Source organism: Castor canadensis, chromosome 5 (assembly GCF_047511655.1).
Source record: "Castor canadensis chromosome 5, mCasCan1.hap1v2, whole genome shotgun sequence".
NCBI lineage: Eukaryota > Metazoa > Chordata > Mammalia > Rodentia > Castoridae > Castor > Castor canadensis.
The window spans coordinates 77,371,803-77,389,688 of NC_133390.1; the positions used below are offsets into that span (position 1 = coordinate 77,371,803).

The window sequence follows — 17,886 nt, forward strand, 5'->3', positions numbered from 1 at the left end:
TCCTTAAACTGTTCCACAAAATAGAAAGGGAAGGAAAGCTGCCAAACACATTTTATAAAGCCAGTATTACACTTATCCCAAAACCAGGCAAAGACACCTCCAAAAAGGAGAACTATAGGCCAATCTCCTTAATGAACATTGACGCAAAAATCCTCAACAAAATAATGGCAAACCGAATTCAACAACACATTAAAAAGATTATTCACCACGACCAAGTAGGCTTCATCCCAGGGATGCAGGGGTGGTTCAACATACAAAAATCAATAAACGTAATAAACCACATTAACAGACGCAAAGACAGAAACCACTGATCATCTCAATAGATGCAGAAAAAGCCTTTGATAAGATCCAACACCATTTCATGATAAAAGGTCTAAGAAAACTAGGAATAGAAGGAAAGTTCCTCAACATTATAAAAGCTATATATGACAAACCTACAGCCAGCATTATACTTAACAGAGAAAAACTGAAACCATTCCCTCTAAAATCAGGAACCAGACAAGGATGCCCACTATCTCCACTCCTATTCAACATAGTACTGGAATTCCTAGCCAGAGCAATTAGGCAAGAAGAAGGCGTTGGTAGTGTTTTTGATGGTAGCAATTCTAATAAGAGGAGGTGGAATATTAGTGTCGTTTTGATTTGCATTTCTTTTATGGCCAGTGATGGTGAGCATTTTTCATGTGTTTTTTGGCCATTTGGACTTTTTCCTTTGAAAAGGTTCTGTGTAGTTCTGTTGTCCACTTCTTTATTGGTTCGTTGATTTGGAGACAGTTTAGTTTTTAGAGCTCCCTATATATTCTCATTATCATTCCCTTGTCTGATGTATAGCTAACAAAGATTTTCTCCCATTCTGTTGGTGGTCTCTTCAATTTAGAGACTACTTCTTTTTTGTGCAGAAACTTTTTAATTTCATGTAGTCCCATTTGTCAATCCTATCTCTTAGTCACTGAGCCACTTGAGTTCTATTAAGGAACTCAGTTCTACTGAGTCCTTGCCTATACCTATTGCTTATCCCCTGTTCTTTCCTGTACTGATCTGATATTAAGGTCCTTAAAACACGTTGAGTTGATACTCGTACAGAGTGATGGGCATGGATCTAATTTCAGTTTTCTGCAAAGCAGATAACCACTTTTACCAGAAACATTTGTTCAAGAGGCTGCCATTTCTCCATTGTATGTTTTTGGCACCTTCGCCAAAAATTAGGTGGATAAAACTGCATGGATTCATATCCAGGTCCTCTATTCTGTTCCATATATTTTTTATGTCAGTACCATCTACTGGTTTTTGTGCCAATAGCATGCTGCTTTTATTGCTATGGCTCTGTAATATAGTTTGAAGTTGCGTATTGTGATACCTCCAGCATTGCTCTTTTTGCTGAGCATTGCCTTGGCTATTTGTGGTCTTTTGTGTTTCCAAATGAAGTTTAGGGTAGATTTTTCAATCTCTGTGATGAATGTCATTGGGATTTTGATGGGAAATACCTTAAACATGTAGATTGCTTTTGGTAGTGTAGCCATTTTTACTATGCTGATTCTGCCAATCCATGAGCATGGGAGCTCTTTCTACCTTCTGTAGTCTTCTTCAATCTCTTTCCTCAATCATTTGTAGTTCTCCTTATAGAGGTCATTTATATCCTTTGCTAAGTTTATTCCTAGGTATTTGATTTTTTGAGGCTATTTTAAATGGAATTGTTTTCCAATATTCTTTCTCAATCCATTCATGGTTGGTATATAGACAGATTACTGAATTTTGTAAGTTGATTTTGTATCCTGCTCTACTTTGCTGAATCTGTTTATGGTGTCTAGGAATTGTTGGGTGTAGTTTTTTTTGGTCATTAAGGTATAAGACCATGTCATCTGTGAATAGGGGTATTTTGACAGTTTCTTTACCTATTTGTATTCCTTTTATTTCTTCTTCTTGCCTTATTGCTCTGGCTAGGAATTCCAGGACTATGTTGAATAGGAGTGGGGAGAGTGGGCACCCTTGTCTTGTTCCTGACTTTCATGGAAATGGTTTCAGTTTTTCCCCATTAAGTATGATGTTGGCTATAGGTTTGTCATATATAGCCTTTACAATGTTGAGGTACATTCCTTCTATTCCTAGATTTCTTAGAGCTTTTATCATGAAATGCTGTTTAATCTTATCAAAGGCTATTTCTGCATCTATTGAGATGATCAAATGGTTTTTGTCTTTGCCTCTATTAATGTGCTATATTACATTTAGTGATTTGCATATGCTGAACCATCCTTGCATCCCTGGGATGGAACCAAATTGGTCATGGTGAATGATCTTTCTGATATGATGTTGGATTTGGCTTGCCATTTTGTTATTGAGGATTTTTGCAGCAATGTTCATTAAAGAGATTGGCCTATAGTTTGCCTTTTTGGATGTGTCTGGTTTGGGGATGAGTGTAATACTGGCTTCATAGAATGTATTAGGCAGAATTCTTCCCCTTTCTATTTCATGGAAGAATTTAAGAACTATTGGTATATTGGTATTAGTTCTTCTTTAAAGGTCTGGTAGAATTCAGCAGATAATCTGTCAGGTCCTGGACTTTTCTTTTTTTGGGAGATTCTTTATTGCTGCTTCTATCTCATTATGTGTTATAAACCTGTTTAGGTAGTTAATATCTTCTTGGTTCAGTTTTGGATAGTCTTAACTGTCTTGAAATTTGTCCATTTCTTCAAGATTTTCCAATTTATTTGAATATAGGTTCTCAAAGTAGTCCCTGATTGTTCCCCAGATTTTCTTGCAGTTTATTGTTGTCTTCCCTTTTTCATTTCTGATTTTATTAATTTGGGTCTTTCCCTTCTCATTTTAGTCAGATTTGCCAGGGACTTGTCAGTCTTGTTTATTTTTTTTTTGAAGAGCAAGCTTTTTGTTTTATTGATTCTTTGTAAAGTTTTTTTGGTCTCAATTTCATTAATTTCAGCATTTAAAAAAATTATTTCACTCCTTCTGTTTGTTTTGGGTTTTGCTTATTCTTGTTTTTCTAGGAGTTTGAGATGTAGCATTAGGTCATTGATTTGAGGTCTTTCGGTCCTTTTAACATATGCACTCATGGCTATAAACTTTCCTCTTAGGACTGCCTTTGCTTTGTCCCGTAGGTTCTGACATGTTGTGATTTCATTTTCATTAAATTCTAGGAACTTTTTGATTTCCACTCTTATTTCTTCTATGACACACTGACCATTGAGCAATATTTTATTTAGCCTTGAATTGTTTGTATACTTTTTGCTGCCACTTTTGTTGTTGATTCTAGTTTTATTGCATTATGATCAGGTAGAATGGAGGGGATTATTTCAATTTTCTTATATTTGTTGAGGGTTGCTTTGTGCCCTAAGATATGGTCTATTTTGGAGAACACTCCATGGGCTGCTAAGAAGAACATATATTGTGCTGTTGCCTGATGAAATATTCTGTAGACATCAGTTAAGTCCATTTGATCTATGGTGTCATTTAGGTCTAAGATTTCTTCATTGATTTTTTGTCTAGATGACCTGTTATTGGTGATAAAGAGGTATTAAAGTCTCCCACTACCACTGTGTTGGAATCTGTATGTGCTTTTAAGTCCTTTAGTATAAGTTTGAAGTTGGGTGCACTAACATTGGGTGCATATACAACAATCATTTTTTTTTGATGTATTGCTCCTTTTGTTAGTATGAAGTGACCTTCTTTGTTTTGTTTGACCAATGTAAGTTTGAAGTCTATATAAGTATTGCTACTCCTGCCTATTTTTGGAGGCCATTAATTTGGTAAATCTTCCAGCCTTTCACTCTAAGCCAGTGATTATTTCTGTCAATAAGTTGGGTCTCTTGTAAACAACAGATTGTCAGGTCTTCCTTTTTAATTGTTTGCCAAATGGTGGTTTTGATGGGAGAGTTTAGTCCGTTGACATTCAGTGTTAATATTGATAGGTATGTTGTGAATCCTGCCATTTAGTTGTTTTTGTTATTTAAGGATTTGACTGTGTACAGCTGAATCAATGCTACTCTCTGATTACTTGTCTTTTCTTCTGCCATTTAATACTTCCCATCCTCTTGTGGTTTTGTTTGCTTTCATATTCTTTGTAAAGAATTCCTTGTAGAATCTTCTCTAGTGGTGGCTTGATGGTCATATACTGTTTTAGTTTCGGCTTATAGTGTAGAACTTTTATTCCTCTGTCAATTTTAAATGATAGTTTTGCTGGAAAGAGTATTGTAGGGCTGAAATTATATTCATTTAGTGCCTGAAATACCTCACTCCATTCCCTTCTTGCTTTTAAGGATTTCTGTTGAGAAATCTGCTGTTATTTTGATGGGTTTACCTTTCTAAGTCATTTGTTTGTTCTCTCTTGCAGCCTTCAATATTCTTTCTCTATTCTCTGTGCTAGTTGTTTTAATGATAATATGCTATGGAGAGGATCTATTTTAATCAAGTCTGTTTGGTGTCTCAAAGACTTCCTGTACCTGAATGGACAAATCTTTCTTGAGATTTGGGAAATTTTCTGTTATTATTTTACCGAATATATTACATACCCCTTTGGCTTGGACTTCTCCTTCTTCAACACCATGATTCTCTGGTTTGGTCTTTTGATGGAGTCACTGAGTTCTTGCATATTCCTTTTACAGCTCTTGAGTTGTTTGACTAAGAGTTTTTTGTTTTTTCTTTAATTTCTATTTTATCTTTTAACTCTGAGATTCTGTCTTCCATTTGTTCTAGTCTGCTGAAGTGGCCTTCCACTATGTTTTTTGTTTGACTAAAGGGACTTTTTATTTCCAGGATTTCTGCTTGATTCTTTTTTCTGAGATTTTTCATATTTTTGTTCAACTCCTCCTTTATATTTTCTGTTGTCTTCTTTACTTCATATATCTTTTTTAATAGTGTCCTTTGTTTCACTTTGGTGTTTGTTGAAGACCCCTCTGAGTTCATTTAGCTATTTCTGTGACTTCTCAAGTTCTATATTTGTGGTGTCTTGAAATTTCTTGAGTGCATCTTGTACTTTCTGATTAACCATGTCTAGTATCTTCTCTGTGAGTTTCTCAATGACCTCTTCCATGATTTCCTCTTTGAGGAATTTTTTTTTTGTAGGTGTCTCTGGGCTCATTAATGACATTTATCATTGTTTTGTTGGTTTCAGGAACTGGATATCCATTTTCTTCATTTCCCACTAAATCCTCTATTGATTTTTTTTTTTTATGATGAGTATAGTTTCCTTCTCTTCTTCTCCCCATCACTCTAGTTGGTGCTGTGTAACTATGTTCTTGATTGGCTAGCTGGTGGTTTTAATTGCTTGTTTTCTTTCCTTCCCTTGATTTAATTTTTGTGTGGTGACTTAGTTGTTAGCTAGGTTGATGTGCTATTTCTGTCCCTTGCCTGGAGGTGTAAATTAAAATTATCAATATCAAATTCATAGGTTCAATGCCAAGCCAGTTTTTTACCTATTATATAGAAAACCTCTTGATGATAATATCTATAAACAGTGGGAGTTGGAGGGGGTAATGGTGGTTTGGCTAGAGATAGAAACTTGGGTAATTGATAAAGGTGGCACTGAAAGGGGGAATGGGGAAAGAGATATGGGGGCTACTGGTTTTGTGGCCCATGTGTATGTGTTTGTTTAGGAGTACTTCCGCTGTTGTAGTGGAGGGTGCTTGTGTCAGGGACTGCAGGAGACTGGGGTGTGTATGGTTGATACAGTAGGCTAGCCAGCAGGTTGTGAGTGTGTAGGAGGAAGGGCTGGTGTGGCAGGTTGGGGAAGGATAGGAGGGGGAGGTGAAGATGGGTAGAAAGTGGATGAGAAGGGGCAGAAAAAGTAGTTGGGAGGGAGAACAATGGAATGTAGCACAAGAAAAGGAGGCAAAGAGAAGGGGGTAGGAATTGGGATACAATAATAGTGATGGTGAAGTTAATAATACAGGGGAAAAAATAGGTACAACAACAAAAAGTTCAGTCTGCTTGGTAAGAGCTCTGGACTTATTCCTTTGGCATCCAACCCTGGTATTAGAGCTTGGTATTCTGGGCTTTGTGGGGAAGCATGCTTTCTCTCTCTTGTCAGATAGCTTGGGGTGGAGATGGCTGAAGGGTTGCTTTTTGTTTTTTTCACTTTCCTTGGTCTTATGGGCCATCCATTGCAAGTGGGAACTCTGAAGTGGTCTTACCAGGTGACTGGCTTGTGAGCAGTATTTGGTTCCTTCTCTCTATAGAGCAGGTTGCAACTGGGACCTGTAAGTTCATGCAAGGTGGTCAGATCTGATGTTGTTTTTGCCAGGCAGCAGCTACATTGCCCTACAGCTGCAACTCTAGTTGTTCAGTTCCTCCCCCAGCAAGGTGGGGCAATTCAGTTTTGAGTACCAGCCTCATGAGACTAGCTCAGTGATCCACCACAGCCCCATTTTGGGAGATTAGCTTGACTCACCACCCCCTACTCTAAGCCCTTGTTACTTTTCCTGCCTTTGTTCACCGAGAGTTTGGCTCCTTGTCCCACCCCCATTCTCTGGGGTATTCCACCACTACCCCCACTGTTGGTGTTAGATTACAATTCCCTGTTTATGCTCTTCAGTGTTGTTGGGGGGTGTTCAATCTTCCCAGGGGCTCTGCTGGATTCTGTTCCTGGGGATGGTTAGGGGAATCATGTGTAGTGGGTGTTGCTCGCTTGTTGGCTCTGCAGGTTTACATGGGCAGCTTTGAAACCAGCCAGTAGGGAGAAATGGCATGCTACTTTTCTCAAAGCAAACACTTCTTTGGAGTGGGTTCAACACAGCGGAGCACAGGGAGGCTTCCTGTGGGTTAAGGATCCAGGATGTCACAGACTTCAATTCTGGTTGATGTTTTCATCTTCTGCTTAATGAAAGAGAAGAAAAAAAAAAAGGAGAAATGGTCAGGGGGCTTTTTCTCAGGGCAAACATGCCCTGTTGGCTATGCTGCCCTGGGATTTTCTCAGCCTGTCTCAATCAAAGGCTGTTTTGAGGGTCAGTCCTTGAATTTTATGTGCACATAATGTGTTGGCAGTTATTATTTTGGCTATAAGCAGTCAGAATTACCCAAGTGTGGTTCCCACATCTTAAGGTGGTTTCTGGAGTCATGGAGCTCAGGAATTCTTTTTCTTAGTTGTTTATTCATTTACTCATATGTGTATACATTGTTTGGGCCATTTTTCCTCTAGACCCCCACCCCCTCCCCCTCTGCCTCACCCCCTTGCTTCCAGGCAGAACCTGTCCTGCCCTGTTCTCCAATTTTGTTGAAGAGTAGGCATAAGCAATAATAAGAAAGACATAGCATTTTTGTTGGTTGAGATAAGGATGGCTATACAGATTCCTAGCATTGCTCCCATGCACATGTGTATTACAACCCAAACTGATTCATCTCTACCTGACCTCTTCACTACTTCAGTCACCTTCCCATAGTGACCTCTGTCAGTTAAAGATTACTTTATTTGCTCCTCTACAGTGGGCACATCAAACACTTTCAAGTTTTAGGTTTCCTTCCCTTTCCCTATTCCTCCTGCATGCATTCTCCCCTTAGCGTGTGACCCATGTCCCATAATATTACCGCAATTGTTTTAGGTCTAAAGTCCACATATAATTCCCTACCTTAACCACCATCTTGGATCTCTTCTGAACGTGATTTCTTAAAACATTTGAGTTTCTAGTCTCACAGAAACACACATTGAAAAGATTAGAAGTTCAGTTTCCTTAATTTCTGGGAAGTTTAGGTGAATTTAATTCATATAAGGACTTATCTCTAAACCAATTAGAAAAGAGCTCCTTTAAGATGTTTTATAACCTAATTTATTAATACCATAAGATGTAGAAAATATTACATAACCACACAATCAGAGAGATGAAGGCATTTCTGAATTACTTTTGTATAAACATATAAAGATAGAGCATATAGAGCTTCATTTCTAAAATTTCAGTCCTTGATCAAGAATGGACACTAACTTATAAAGCATACCTTTTCACATAAAAAAGCTGTTCTTTTCCAAGTAAGTATGAATTCTTAATTTATTTGAGTTCAAAAGAATAGACAAATCAAAGAGACAACTCCAAAGAGATTACCAGATGCACCATTGTCTCTTACTTAACAGAAATAAGATCCCTATAAACAGTCAACCCATTTCTAAAAATCCCTAAGGTCAGGTGAAGTTCAACAGCTTGTAAGCTATGACTCCAAGCAGACCTTGATTTAAATTAAGATGTTATTATTTGGGACTATGTTTTTGATGTCCATTATAGAGAAAGACACATGATTTGAATAAGATGGCAAACTGGAATTGAGACCTAAATGAGAAAGCAATATAAATTACTTCTAAAATGGGGAATAAAAAAACTCAGTGTACCAGTCCATGGGAGCAATAAGTAAACTTTTCCGTGTTTGGAAATCCCCACTATGAGTATGCAAAGCTCAGTAGCTAGGTAAGTATGTGGAATCTCAATCCATCCAAACTGAATGATGTATGAATCTTTAGGCTAAAAAAAAATCTAGACCAGGACATTCAAACACCATTAGTCCCTGTTGAAGCAAATACAGACTCCCACAAACAAACAACAAAAATACTGAAAAAGAGCTTACAAATTTTTTCTTAGAGACAAGAGAAATATTTTACCATGAAAATAAGAATTAGCATCACAAAAAGATTTTGATATAATAGAAAAATGGAAAAAAACTATAAGACAACTATGTTCTGTTATTAAAAAGCTAAAGAATGAAACATGAATTGTAATAAAATAATAAACTATTACCAAAAAAGAGATTTTGAAATAAAATAGCTTCTAAATATAATAAAACATTATTGAATACCTAAAAGTTCATGAATTGTTGAAATAGCATATTGCACATATCTGAGGAGATAAATTAACATGTTATAAAATAGATTGAAGAAACACTCAAATTATACCACAATAATACTTTTTAAAAGATGAAAAAATGATAGGCATCTTTTGTATGTATAGCATGGACTTCACAACAGAGGAAGCTGCAATGGTTAGTAAATATAAGGAAAGGTGCTTGAGTTACAAGTAATCAAGAAAATGCAAATTATAATAAAACAGCTAGCATACGACACCTATTTGATTAGAATGTTAAAATGCATTATAACATGAAATTTCAGTGAGGGAGTGGAGGAAAAGGAACTCTAAACATGGCTGGTTGTTATGTTCATCAATACAACAAATTTAGAAAACAATTTGGCAACATCTAATAAGTTAACACAGTTACAGATTTATTATCATTTTGCAATTCAGTATAAGTATTTTAGAGAAATTTTGACACACATATACAAAGATATTCGTTGCAGTATGTTTGAAATAGGAAAAAAAAAGAGTCAGTAACCTCTTTTTAAATCTATGTGGATAGGATAAATCAATTTCCAGATCTCCACTTTCCAGGCACATACTAGGACTATAATTCCCTATCAAGTTGAAATTTGGTATATCCATGGGACTTGCTTTTTCCCAAAGAAACAAGAACAGCAGTGATGGTTTTCATTTCTAGACGGAAGCTTTAAGGTCAGTGTGCAGAACTTGCCACTCTCCATTTGCCTTGGAAAGAATTTGTCGTACTCCATTCACCAAGGAAAGATGCACCACAAGAAGGCCTCATTCACCTTGGCTCTGGAATGACTATGATGGCTTGCAGTGGACATGTACCTGTAGCATGAATGAATGATAATACTTGTCTGTTATTTGTTGGTTATTTTTTTTCTTCAAGATTATATTTGCCAGCTATACATCAGACAAAGGACTGATAACCAGAATATATAGGGAACTTAAAAAACTAAATTCTCCCAAAACCAATGAACCAATAAAGAAATGGGCAAGTGAACTAAACAGAACTTTTTCAAAAGAAGAAATTCAAATGGCCAAAAAAAAAAACACATGAAAAAATGTTCACCATCTCTAGCAATAAAGGAAATGTAAATTAAAACCACACTAAGATTCCACCTCAACCCTGTTAGAATAACCATCATTAGCAACACCACCAACAACCGGTGTTGGCGAGGATGCGGGGAAAAAGGAACCCTCATACACTGTTGGTGGGAATGTAAACTAGTACAACCACTCTGGAAAAAAAATTTGGAGGCTACTTAAAAAGCTGGACATTGATCTACCATTTGATCCAGCAATACCACTCTTGGGGATATACCCAAAAGACTGTGACACAGGTTACTCCAGAGGCACCTGCACACCCATGTTTATTGTGGCACTATTCACAATAGCCAAGTTATGGAAACAGCCAAGATGCCCCACCACTGACGAATGGATTAAGAAAATGTGGTATCTATACACAATGAAATTTTATGCAGCCATGAAGAAGAACAAAATGTTATCATTCCCCGGTAAATGGATGGAATTGGAGAACATCATTCTGAGTGAGGTTAGCCTGGCCCAAAAGACCAAAAATTGTATGTTCTCCCTCATATGTGGACATTAGATCAAGGGCAAACACAACAATGGGATTGGACTTTGAGCACATGTTAAAAGCGAGAGCACACAAGGGAGAGGTGAGGATAGGTAAGACACCTAAAAAATTAGCCAGCATTTGTTGCCCTTAATGCAGAGAAACTAAAGCAGATACCTTAAAAGCAACTGAGGCCAATAGGTAAAGGGGACCAGGAACTAGAAAAAAGGTGAAATAAAAAAGAATTAACCTAGAAGGTGACACACACGCACAGGAAATTAATGTGAGTCAACTCCCTGTATAGCTATCCTAATCTCAACCAGCAAAAACCCTTATTCCTTCCTATTATGGTTTATATTCTCTCTTCAACAAAATTAGAAATAAGGGCAAAATAGTTTCTGCTGGATATTGAGGGGGTAAGGGGGAGGGGGGGGCAGAGTGGATGGTAAGGGAGGGTGTGGGGGCAGGTGGGAGAAATGACCCAAGCCTTGTATGCACATATGAATAATAAAAGGAAAAAAAAGATTATCTTTGACTCCCAAATTGGCATTTGAAAAGCTGGGAGGAGCTCTTGAAAGACTATTAATAAGGGTATGGCTACAAAAGCAGAGGCATAAGAGCCATACAGGATGGGGATCCTGGTAGCCACCTCCCAGGATTTGAGTTGGAACTTTCATGGACTAGATTCTAAGAAAACCAAAAAACAGACTAGCCTTCACAGAGTTAAAGCCTAATTTTAAAATAACTGAATCTCTGATGCAATTAAGATGACTTAGGATGGTAGGCATCCCCAGCCACCTACCACTAGCAACTCAGAATCTCTAGAGGAAGAGAGCATATTCTCAGCTTTAAATGATCTTTCCAAGTTAAGTGTGCAACATCTGGCACTCAATCAAAAACACCTAAGCATAAAAGAGATAATACAATGTTATTTAAAAGTCAAGAGAGTCAGCCTTTGCTCACTGGTGAGTGACTGACCCACTCAGAACCAACTTCTGTTCAGCAGAGCCCACAGCCCCACAAGGACCCTGACAGGCACAGGTGCCCTGTGGCACCATGTCACAAAGCTGAGCCTGGGGTCTGCAGGAGAACCTGCAGGGCTCCTGGGTAGAACTGCACTTCAATAATAGTGGGAAGGGAAGTACTGTCCAGCCTTAGTTACTATTTATAACACTGTCATGAAAAAATACTGCTGGATGCTCAGCATGAATGTGGATGGAGTAGCTCCAAGAGTTCTCTTGAGACACCTCAAGATATGAATAGATCTTCTGAAATGGATATCTGTGGTACCGGAGGGGAAAACAGATTAGCTCTCAGTCTGTGGAAGAGTATATTGAGAGAAGGAAAGAAATTAAAAGCATCTTGAAAAACTGGTAAGGATATGGGACTGGTCAAGTCAGCAGCAAAGCATTCTGCCCAAGGGGTTCTTCCTGAGGAACAGGAAGTACACGGGTGCTCTCAGCAAGAAAAAGACCAGCAACATGAAGAAAGGGGGCATCTCCTCAGGAGAACTCCCAAAAGGTTGTCTTCCATCTCTGCTGCTCTCTTCTGTGCTGACCATTGCATTGAGGATCTATACTAAAGGCGCCTGACAGCCCTTACTAGCACATTTTGAAGAATATTTGGATCCAACTTTTGTCACACAGTGGGGATCTAGATCTAAGCTTGTTATAACTAACTGAAGAGCTATCAACTCTTGCTGATAGCTACACCACTTGTGTTTATTTGCTCTGTAAATGCTGAGCTCCTGACAATTAAATGAAAGGATAAACTCTAAAATCTTGCTGACCTGTAATTATATCTATGAGATCAATTAATAAGCATTTCAGACTGATTAATATCTAATGTAACAGTTTGAGAGTAAATTTTCTTTGGATATTAGATATAACTAGTATAAGTAATCTTAATATATTGGTCACAATGTATATAATATTTGAAAATTATCTATAACCTAATTCAGTTCAACCATTTTATATTTCAAAAGAAAGTTGATATTAAAATCACTAAGGGGAATGCCTAAAATAAATATTGTGGCTTTATTCCATACTATTGTAGAAAATATTATGTGTTTAATTTAAGTAGATTCAGGTTGCTTATTAAGGACTATACTTAACTATGCTAATTGTTATTAAGTTATAAATAGGAACCAAGGCAGCTACAAACTCCACTGTTTATTTCATACACTAAATTGTTTTTGCCTTTATAGTGTAAGAAATTCAACCTCTGGCTGTTAGGTAATCACCTTGGACAATCAGATTTCTGTGGAAGGCACCCACTCAACATATTTTACTCTTCATCACTTTGGACTGCTGGATTAAATCTTATCCTTTGTGCACACTTTTTGTTTGCCCTTAAAGTCAGTTTTATTCTAAGCAAATCTGTATCTATTTTATAAATCTGAAAATAGAAAAGAAATAAATCTTTTCTAAATCCTTTAGAAAAAAGAAGATTCAGGAGTCAATAGAGATAGAGCAGCAGAGAAATTTCAGACTGGGCTTATTGTTCAAGCACAGAAAAGGTGGAAAAATTCAATATGAACTAGAAACCTTAAAACAGAGAATTCTAGAACTGAATTATACAATACTTAGAATTAATACTCAAAGAAAAAATTTAATAGAAACCATAGAAATTCACTTAGAGGGGTAATGACCCAAACATTGTAGGCACCTATGAATAAAAGAAAAAATTAAAAAAAAAAGAAATTCATTTAGAGATGAATTAGAATAAAATATCAACACTAAAACTCAAAGAATCGAAAAGATAGAAAATAGTGTAAGGAATATATGTAAAAATTTTGTATGGTGCAATATGTATGTTATTAGAATTATGGAGGAAAAGGAGCAAGAATGAAGCAGATGAATTAAAGATATAGTGAATGAGAATTTTTGAAAATTGTTATAACATCAAGAAACAGATTAAAACACACACTTAGAAGTTCCATCAGGAAGAATGTAATATATACTAAGCATATGTGCTTTAAAGTAATGCTGAAAAACAAAGAAGAAATCCTAAATAATAGTCAGAGGGGAAAGAAAGTATCATCTTCAAGGGATTTGCAATAAGATTCATCACTTACCTTTTCAAAAGAAACTGTGAAAGCCAGAAAAACATGGAAATTTAGAGAGGATTTGCCTGACAACCACTCCCTTAAGCAAGTGATCAAGGTTAATATCACCAGTGATAAGTCTTCTGATTACCTGTCCCACATTATTTTGATGTACAGAGAGGCAACTCACCTCTGTGATATTATTCCTAAAAACTCACAATTCCAGGAATCATGAATGAAGCATCAAATAAACCCAAATTAAGGGATATTTTATAAAATAGAAAATTAGTATTCATCAAAACTGTCAAAGTCAGGGCTGGGCATGGTGCATGTTAGTAACACCAGCTACTTCAGAGGCAGAAGTAGGAGGATCACAGCTGAAGTGGGCCAGACAAAAGCAAGAGATGATATCTTAAAAGCAAACCAAAAGCAAAAGGACTAGATTATAGCTCAAGTGGTACAGTACTTGCCTACCAGATGGGAGACCCTGCATTTCATCCCTAGTACCACAAAGGAAAAAAAATACTGCCCAAGTTATAAAAATCAAGGAAAGACTGAGAAACTGTCAAGACAGGAAGAAACTTGGTAAACATGATGATTAAATGAAATGTGCTATCCTGGATTAGATCCTAGAACAGATAAACAGCATTAGTAGCAACAACAACAACAAAAAAACCCCACAAACCCCCAATACAGCAATGCTAATTTCTTACCTTTGAAAAATATGCCATGGTTATGTATCAGGAGAAAATGAGTGAGTAACATATAGGAACTCTCATAGTGGTATTTTAAACTTTTCTGTAAATCTGAAGATATTCCAAAATAGAAAGAAAACCATAAGGAGCTATCATTACACACTTGTTTGTGTAACATATCCTTGTAATTGTTACTTTTACCTTTAAATAATCCATTGAGAGGAAAAGTTGACACTTATAAAAATATAATGGTAGAAATACTAAGAATAGTACCAAAGCTTTGACTCCAACATAAGACTTATAAAAAAAATCTACTTTTTTCTTTTTGGTGGTACTGGGGTTTGAACTCAGGACCTTACACTTGCTAGGCAGGTGCTCTTGCTGCTTGAGCCACTCCTCCAGCCAGGAATCTGCCATCGTAATTAGAGTGTCCCATAAGGATGTTCAGCAGTGAACAAAAAAGATAATAATAATAACATAAAATGGTTATTATAATGAAATATAGAGAAAATGGCTGAATGGTTCCTGTTATCATTGAAGGTGTTACTATAGCAGGGCTATTGATATTTTATGCTCAGTAATTCTCATAGTAGATGACTACCCTATGTGTCATAGGATGCCTGATAGAATTCTTGGACTCTACACTTTGGATGCCAGTAGTAACACTGCCTCATCATGACCATCAAGACTCCACATATTACCTAAGAATATTCCAAGTGGAGTGCTCATAGAAACCACCACCTAGTCAGTAGGTGAATGGAGTTGTCAAAGTGGGGCCAGGGAAGACGAAGAAAGAAGCTGGAGCAGAATTCCAGAGATGACAATACCCAGGTAAAATCATTCTTAGTTGAGAACCACTGAACCAGAGGAAAGACCCAAGAGCATTAAAGAAGAATCTCTGAAGTGATAAATCTTTAAAACTAATATAAAAAAGAATGAGAAGTAAACATTCTGACATGGGTTATTTAGCCTTCAATAAGCCACGGCCCCTCCTCAAAAAAGAATGACATGGAATTAAAGTCCTTTTTTTTATTTTTATTTTATTCATATGTGCATACAGTGTTTGGGTCATTTCTCCCTCCTTCCCCCACTCCCTCCCTCTCTCCCCCACCCCCTCCCTCTCCCCCACCCCCGCACTACCCAGCAGAAACTATTTTGCCCTTATCTCTAATTTTGTGGGAGAGAGAGCATAAAGTCCTTACAGCCCTAACTAGGTTAAGAAACTGTGTTGCCAGTGGAAGGCTTCCATTGTATGATGGGAGAGTTAATGCCATATTATTTTTAATAGAGAACAGTACAAATTAAGGACAGAGCAAATCAGAGAAGATAATGTCCTTAGAAGGAAAGTCTCATTACGGCTAATTATGATAAGGGTTTCCTTTTCAGAAGAGACCTTTTCAACGATAATTCAATTTGGATTACCTAATTCCATATTTACTGTAGAATTTTTAAATAAAGAAAGCTAACTTTGCAGATTTTGTTGTTTATACAAAGTAAAGTGACTAATACACCAAGGATAACCTGCCAGACTCTTATGATTCTTCTGCGGAAACAGATCACACTAAAATTGCAAATACTTCTTATGGAATTTAATAATGGTAAAAATTGTGTCATCAACTCAGTTAAACCGGTCCATACCAAGGCTTGGGTAAGATAAATAGATGCTCAAGTCACCTCTGTCTTTGATGAATTTTCTATCTAGTGATAGAGCCAAAAAAAAAAAATTCTAAAACAAATTGTTAATCTGTGTCCCAAGGAAATTAATTTAACAAGTTAAAAACAAAGAATAGAAATGACCATGAAACCCTAGGAAGGAATTATTTAATATCAAACAACTGTGGTTGTAGGATGGGAGCGCTTTGATAAATTTGATCTGGTTACTGATGGAGGACAGATACAAAGTGTTATTGTAAGTGAAGATAATAGCAAAAGCATAGCTAGACTTGTGGAATAGTGAGTTAAACTTTTTGCGTTTTTTTTTTTTTTTTTTGAGACAGAGTCTTGCTATGTAGCCCAGACTGGCCTTGAACTCATAACCTTCTTACCTCAGCCTCCCGAGTGCTCAATTCTGGGTGTCGAATGTGTGGTAACATGGGATGTGATACTAGAAAGGTATGTTGAAGTGAGCTATGGACAGCTATGGACGCCACAGTCCGGTGTATATGATTTAAAACTTCTACCTTATTACTTTGGTTATGTTTTTGTTACTTTGAATATGATACCATTAATTCTATCGCTAGACATAAGGACTATAAATAAATGGTACATTATTAGTAAATTAATGTTAATAAGCTTTTCAGAAGAATAAATGCATCTCAGAAGACTTCACTGTAGCAGCTGGAAAATTTATATCATAATAAAATGAATTTTTAATCTTAGTCTTGATGTCGTATTTACAAAGCAAACACTATAGAATTGTAAGTCCATTTAAAGTTGCTTTGAGCAAGAAAGTAGACATAGTTGAATGGTCATAGTTTTCTAAAAATCTGATTTGAATCATTTAAGATATTTAAAAGGCAAATTTGTACTGAGCTTGAATTAACTAAGAGGCTAGTAGGTTAAGATTAAAGAAAAATTATCCTGGGATAAAGCTAAACATTATATAACAAAATCCAAAACATGTATAGAAAGAAATAGAAAAGGGCTCCTAGAGTGTTATTATAGTCCTTCTGGAAAATGCCCTTTGGATAATAGGAACAAAAAGGGCAAATACTTTATATTATTAGATACTGAGCATAATTCAAATATATAAATATTCTTACATTAGTCACTAAACAGGTTACCTTCCCCCAGAAACTTTTGTCCTGTGGGCATTAGGAATGAAGGTTATAATGTAATGTCAAATTGATGCCAGAAAGAAACTCACAGTTTTATCAATGAACTCCCTCACTGGGGGCTAACCTCTGAAAGCCCTTTTGTCAAGAGAGTTTGACCTATTTCAGAGCAGTCTGAATAATCACTCTTCTAAGAAAACAAAAATGCCTTTGTGAAAGGTGCCATAAAAGCATAGTTATGTAGATTTGATTAGCATTGACCTTGCACTGGCTATTAACAGTATATTTTTGAGATTCTTTAAGTATGCAAAATCTGAACAGAAGGCTAAGGTCTACTTGAATTGGTGAATGGAATACAACATGTCATTCTAAGGTTACAGTTTTTAAGTTCCTTGACCAAGCCACTTGGTGATTTTAATTCAAAGGATGAAAGTATGCCCATATTTGTCAATTTTTAATTCAAATCATTACTTTTTTTTTGCTGAGCCATGATTGAAATATTACCCCTTTTCAAATGACATTGAGGATCCCAGATACACCAGTCTTCTGATATAATTCTGTACATGTATCTTTACTATAGTTTTTTGATAAGATGACTTATGTGTGAAAAATTGTCCCATAGATCCTATTTCACAGAAGTTAGTAATTGTTCATTAAGATTAATTTTATGCTTAAATAGATGAGAACTATACTGAAAATATAGTTGGCCTGCTTATCTATGCCCTGAAAATAGCTTTACCTTCATTGTGGGGATGTTTCTAATTCATGATTCTCTCTCCATGGCCTGCTCTTATTCACCCCATATAGATATTTGGTTAGAAACCTCTGAGATACAAAATGTTCCCCTCCAAGGGAAATATTTTGATATAATGAAAATTCAGTAGGTTCTGGAGGTTAATGAACTCCGGTTGGAATACTGGCTCTGTTACTTACTTTTTGTTCTGGGGAAAGTTAACTCTTGTGAGTTTTTATTTCCCGTTTTATGCAATGG

General features: G+C 36.5%; 1 pseudogene; it reads left to right on the top strand.

The window, feature by feature from the left end:
• Positions 1-11,436: 11,436 nt before the first annotated feature.
• LOC141423071 (BCL2/adenovirus E1B 19 kDa protein-interacting protein 3-like) lies at positions 11,437-11,995 on the top strand (annotated as a pseudogene).
• The last annotated feature ends 5,891 nt before the right edge of the window (positions 11,996-17,886 follow it).